The following is a 6,819-nucleotide window of genomic DNA, read 5'->3' as shown; positions in this document are numbered from 1 at the left end:
CCTGACACCAGGTTTCAGAGGCTATAGTTCGTGACACCAGGTGTCAGCGGCTGTCCCTCCTGACACCAGGTGTCAGAGGCTATAGTTCCTGACACCAGGTGTCAGGGACTGTCCCTCCTGACACCAGATGTCAGAGACTATAGTTCCTGACACCAGGTGTCAGCGGCTGTCCCTCCTGACACCAGGTGTCAGACGCTATAGTTCCTGACACCAGGTGTCAGACGCTATAGTTCCTGACACCAAATGTCAGAGGTTATAGTTCCTGACACCAGGTGTCAGAGACTATAGTTCCTGACACCAGGTGTCAGACGCTATAGTTCCTGACACCAGGTGTCAGCCGCTGTCCCTCCTGACACCAGGTGTCAGCTGCTGTCACACCTGACACCAGGTGTCAGAGACTATAGTTCCTGACACCAGGTGTCAGAGACTATAGTTCCTGACTCCAGGTGTCAGGCTGTCCCTCTGACACCAGTGTCAGACTATAGTTCCTGACACCAGGTGTCAGAGGCTATAGTTCCTGACACCAAATGTCAGAGGCTATAGTTCCTGACACCAGGTGTCAGAGGCTATAGTTCCTGACACCAGGTGTCAGACGCTATAGTTCCTGACACCAGGTGTCAGAGGCTATAGTTCCTGACACCAGATGTCAGAGGCTATAGTTCCTGACACCAGATGTCAGAGGCTATAGTTCCTGACACCAGATGTCAGAGGCTCTAGTTCCTGACACCAAATGTCAGAGGCTATAGTTCCTGACACCAGGTGTCAGAGACTATAGTTCCTGACACCAGGTGTCAGCCGCTGTCCCTCCTGACACCAGGTGTCAGCTGCTGTCACACCTGACACCAGATGTCAGAGACTATAGTTCCTGACACCAGATGTCAGAGGCTATAGTTCCTGACACCAAATGTCAGAGGCTATAGTTCCTGACACCAAATGTCAGAGGTTATAGTTCCTGACACCAGGTGTCAAAGACTATAGTTCCTGACACCAGGTGTCAGGAGCTATAGTTCCTGACCCAGGTGTCAGACGCTATAGTTCCTGACACAGTGTCAGACGCTATAGTTCCTGACACCAGATGTCAGAGGCTATAGTTCCTGACACCAGATGTCAGAGGCTATAGTCCCTGACACCAGATGTCAGAGGCTATAGTTCCTGACACCAAATGTCAGAGGCTATAGTTCCTGACAGCAGATGTCAGAGACTATAGTTCCTGACACCAGGTGTCAGCCGCTGTCTCTCCTGACACCAGGTGTGAGCTGCTGTCAACCTGACACCAGTGTCAGAGCTATAGTTCTGACACCAGATGTCAGAGGCTCTAGTTCCTGACACCAGGTGTCAGAGGCTATAGTTCCTGACACCAAATGTCAGAGGCTATAGTTCCTGACACCAGATGTCAGAGGATATAGTTCCTGACACCAGGTGTCAGAGACTTTAGTTCCTGACACCAGGTGTCAGCCTCTATAGTTCCTGACACCAGGTGTCAGCCGCTGTCCCTCCTGACACCAGGTGTCAGCCGCTGTCCCTCCTGACACCAGGTGTCAGAGGATATAGTTCCTGACACCAGGTGTCAGAGGCTCTAGTTCCTGACACCAAATGTCAGAGGTTATAGTTCCTGACACCAGGTGTCAGAGACTATAGTTCCTGACACCAGGTGTCAGACGCTATAGTTCCTGACACCAGGTGTCAGCTGCTGTCCCTCCTGACACCAGATGTCAGAGGCTATAGTTCCTGACACCAGGTGTCAGCGGCTGTCCCTCCTGACACCAGGTGTCAGAGGCTATAGTTCCTGACACCAGGTGTCAGCAGCTGTCCCTCCTGACACCAGGTGTCAGAGGCTATAGTTCCTGACACCAGGTGTCAGAGGCTATAGTTCCTGACACCAGGTGTCAGAGGCTATAGTTCCTGACACCAGATGTCAGAGGCTATAGTTCCTGACACCAAATGTCAGAGGCTATAGTTCCTGACACCAGGTGTCAGCAGCTGTCCCTTCTGACACCAGGTGTCAGAGGATATAGTTCCTGACACCAGATGTCAGAGGCTATAGTTCCTGACACCAGATGTCAGAGGCTATAGTTCCTGACACCAAATGTCAGAGGCTATAGTTCCTGACACCAAATGTCAGAGGCTATAGTTCCTGACACCAGGTGTCAGCCGCTGTCCCTCCTGACATCAGGTGTCAGCTGCTGTCACACCTGACACCAGATGTCAGAGGCTATAGTTCCTGACACCAGATGTCAGAGGCTTTAGTTCCTGACACCAGGTGTCAGAGGCTCTAGTTCCTGACACCAGATGTCAGAGGCTCTAGTTCCTGACACCAAATGTCAGAGGTTATAGTTCCTGACACCAGGTGTCAGAGACTATAGTTCCTGACACCAGGTGTCAGACGCTATAGTTCCTGACACCAGGTGTCAGCGCTGTCCCTCCTGACACCAGTGTCAGCGCTGTCACACCTGACACCAGGTGTCAGAGGCTATAGTTCTGACACCAGATGTCAGAGGCTTAGTTCCTGACACCAGTGTCAGAGGGTATAGTTCCTGACACGAGGTGTCAGAGGCTCTTGTTCCGGACACCAAGTGTCAGGAGGTATAGTTCCTGACACCAGGTGTCAGAGACTTTAGTTCCTGACACCAGGTGTCAGAGCTATAGTTCCTGACCCAGTGTCAGACGCTATAGTTCCTGACACCAGGTGTCAGACGCTATAGTTCCTGACACCAGATGTCAGAGGCTATAGTTCCTGACACCAGATGTCAGAGGCTATAGTTCCTGACACCAGATGTCAGAGGCTATAGTTCTTGACACCAAATGTCAGAGGCTATAGTTCCTGACACCAGTTGTCAGAGACTATAGTTCCTGACACCAGGTGTCAGACGCTACAGTTCCTGACACCAGGTGTCAGCGGCTGTCCCTCCTGACACCAGGTGTCAGAGGCTATAGTTCCTGACACCAGGTGTCAGAGGCTATAGTTCCTGACACCAGATGTCAGAGGCTCTAGTTCCTGACACCAAATGTCAGAGGTTATAGTTCCTGACACCAGGTGTCAGAGACTATAGTTCCTGACACCAGGTGTCAGAGGCTATAGTTCCTGACACCAGATGTCAGAGGCTATAGTTCCTGACACCAGATGTCAGAGGCTATAGGTCCTGACACCAGGTGTCAGCCGCTGTCCCTCCTGACACCAGGTGTCAGAGGCTATAGTTCCTGATACCAGGTGTCAGAGGCTATAGTTCCTGACACCAGGTGTCAGCCGCAGTCCCTCCTGACACCAGGTGTCAGAGGCTATAGTTCCTGACACCAGGTGTCAGTGGCTATAGTTCCTGACACCAGGTGTCAGAGGCTATAGTTCCTGACACCAGGTGTCAGCCGCTGTCCCTCCTGACACCAGGTGTCAGCTGCTGTCACACCTGACACCAGGTGTCAGAGGCTATAGTTCCTGACACCAGGTGTCAGAGGCTATAGTTCCTGACACCAGGTGTCAGCCGCTGTCCCTCCTGACACCAGATGTCAGAGGCTCTAGTTCCTGACACCAAATGTCAGAGGCTCTAGTTCCTGACACCAAATGTCAGACGCTAAAGTTCCTGACACCAGGTGTCAGCCGCTGTCCCTCCTGACAGCAGGTGTCAGAGGCTATAGTTCCTGACAGCAGGTGTCAGAGGCTATAGTTCCTGACACTAGGTGTCAGAGGCTATAGTTCCTGACACTAGGTGTCAGAGGCTATAGTTCCTGACACCAGGTGTCAGCGGCAGTCCCTCCTGACACCAGGTGTCAGCTGCTGTCACACCTGACACCAGATGTCAGAGGCTATAGTTCCTGACACCAGATGTCAGAGGCTCTAGTTCCTGACACCAAATGTCAGAGGCTCTAGTTCCTGACACCAGGTGTCAGCAGCTGTCCCTCCTGACCCAGGTGTCAGAGGCTATAGTTCCTGACACCAGGTGTCAGCCGCTGTCCCTCCTGACACCAGGTGTCAGAGGCTATAGTTCCTGACACCAGGTGTCAGAGGCTATAGTTCCTGACAGGTGTCAGAGGCTATAGTTCCTGACACCAGGTGTCAGAGGCTATAGTTCCTGACACCAGGTGTCAGCCGCTGTCCCTCCTGACACCAGGTGTCAGAGGCTATAGTTCCTGACACCAGGTGTCAGAGGCTATAGTTCCTGACACCAGGTGTCAGAGGCTATAGTTCCTGACACCAGGTGTCAGAGGCTATAGTTCCTGACACCAGGTGTCAGCCGCTGTCCCTCCTGACACCAGGTGTCAGCTGCTGTCACACCTGACACCAGATGTCAGAGGCTATAGTTCCTGACACCAGATGTCAGAGGCTCTAGTTCCTAACACCAAATGTCAGAGGCTATAGTTCCTGACACCAGGTGTCAGAGACTATAGTTCCTGACACCAGGTGTCAGACGCTATAGTTCCTGACACCAGGTGTCAGCCACTGTCCCTCCTGACACCAGGTGTCAGCTGCTGTCACACCTGACACCAGATGTCAGAGGCTATAGTTCCTGACACCAAATGTCAGAGGCTCTAGTTCCTGACACCAAATGTCAGAGGCTATAGTTCCTGACACCAGATGTCAGAGGCTCTAGTTCCTGACACCAAATGTCAGAGGCTATAGTTCCTGACACCAGGTGTCAGAGACTTTAGTTCCTGACACCAGATGTCAGACGCTATAGTTCCTGACAACAGTTGCAGCCAAGCATGATTTAATGTTGCACAATAAAGTTTTACCAAGTTGCTCAAAGTCTAAACTGGTATTGTTGTGGATTTAAGCTGTAAAGTTTACCTTCGACCAAACGCCCCCCAAAGGCACCCCAATGCCCCCCTTTTGTAAAAATGTCCGCCAGCGCTCCCTGCTGTCCTCTGAACGCCCCCTGCGGGGCGGTACCGCCCACGTTGAGAACCACTAGTTTAATCGATAATAGCAGCATAAATCATAATATATGGCGAAATGTAAAATCAGCAGCGCTTCGCTTTCACAGACGGTGGGACTTCGTCCAACTTTTAGCGTCACTTGGAAGGAAAGCTTAAAGAAAGGTAAGATCTGTGGACGTGATGCTAGCAAAGCTAGTTGTACAGAGACACATGTTGCATCTGATGAAAAACAGTTGTCACTCATGCGCTGAATTATTGTGTGGAGGTTTTGACTGAGGTGTCGCATATATGGGACAACGCTGTGACCAAAGTCTGCAATATAGTGATATGACATTCAGGAACGATCCGATTCTTCTGGGCGGATCTTTACTAAGTCCTAAAGACTGAAGCCTCACTTGGAGCCGTTCTTTGTTCTTGTGTACACTGCGGTAGCTATATACACTGCTCAAAAAAATAAAGGGAACACTTAAATAACACAATATAACTCAAAGTAAATCAAACTTCTGTGAAATCAAACTGTCCACTTAGGAAGCAACACTGATTGACCCGACGAGGGTCCCCGTGGTCAATCAGTGTTGCTTCCTAAGTGGACAGTTTGATTTCACAGAAGTTGGATTTACTTGGAGTTATATTGTGTTATTTAAGTGTTCCCTTTATTTTTTTTGAGCAGTAATATATATACTGGTTTTATATATACACACACATTTATTTAATCGCTGAGTAAGTAAACGTTGAATGTATGAACACAGAGCATGCTCATCAATCATTGATTGATTTTGTCTCCTGTCATGGTGGCAAACATGGCAGTGGGAGGGAGGATGAGAACACGATGCTCATTCTGCTTAGTTACTTGTTGCGCCGTTGGACAGTGTTCATAGTTGAACGTTATTTACCGTTAATTGCATGTTTCAGTTGTGGTTTCTGACGTGCAATATGGGCAATCGCCCAGGGCGTTATTTTTCTAGGAATAGCAGGAGACCTCTGCGGATTGTAGCACAGCGATGAAAGCAGAATGAAGTGAGTTTTAATTAATACTGGTTAAATATATTTCAGCTCTTAAGTATTTAATATCTAGGTGTTTTTATGGGAATGTGGATCTTTCAGATCAATCTGAAAACCAATTTTGATAGGTAAACTTAATGTTATTGTGTCATTTAGCGCGGGGCGCTGGTCTTGGTCTTGGGTTCGGTGGTCTTGACTACAACTCTGCTACATGGCTCCTTGGTTGCATGTCCTCCACCCCGCCCGCACCTTCTTTCCATCCCCTTTCAGTTGGATTTCTTTCTAAATAAATGTGACTAATGAAGTTCATGCTATGTTAGGACAGGAGACAAAATGTTTCCATCCCTGAAATCATGATGCATAGAATCACATATCTAAGTCTAAACTATGTTACAGAGAATAAACACAATAAGAACATGTTTAATCTGCGGTAATGTTAATTAAAATGGCCCATTTCTGATGTATTAAAATTAAATACGATCGGCACACTTAATGATATTAGCGATTAGGTTATGCATTCAGCAAGTACTTTTACTTTTAATACTTAAGTATTTTTAAAAGCCAGGACTTTTTTACTTTTACTTAAGTATAATGTTAATGTGGTACTTTGACTTTTACTTGAGTAAATTTTTGACTGTGTATTTGTACTTTTACTTAAGTACATTTTTTGAGTACTTTCTCCACCACTGGTGGCCACACACTTCACAATAAAACATGTAAGTGAAGCTCTGCATTATATTATTTAAAAGGCATGCATGTCTAAGGGCATTCTTGAACATTTCATTTTGTAAAATAAATGTTTTCGGTGGTATTGAGAGGAAAAATTCTAGAACTTTAAAAACCTTTTGACTCGTTATATTCTCTCTATGCCTGGATTCAGAAAATGCTGTGCGCAAGAACTGAGATCACACAGATGACAGCATCACAATCTGCATTTTTTCAAGACGG

The sequence above is a fragment of the Poecilia reticulata genome, chromosome 22 (genome assembly GCF_904066995.2).
Source record: "Poecilia reticulata chromosome 22, P_reticulata-male-v2, whole genome shotgun sequence".
Lineage (NCBI taxonomy): Eukaryota > Metazoa > Chordata > Actinopteri > Cyprinodontiformes > Poeciliidae > Poecilia > Poecilia reticulata.
Note: the sequence above shows the minus strand (reverse complement) of the source record.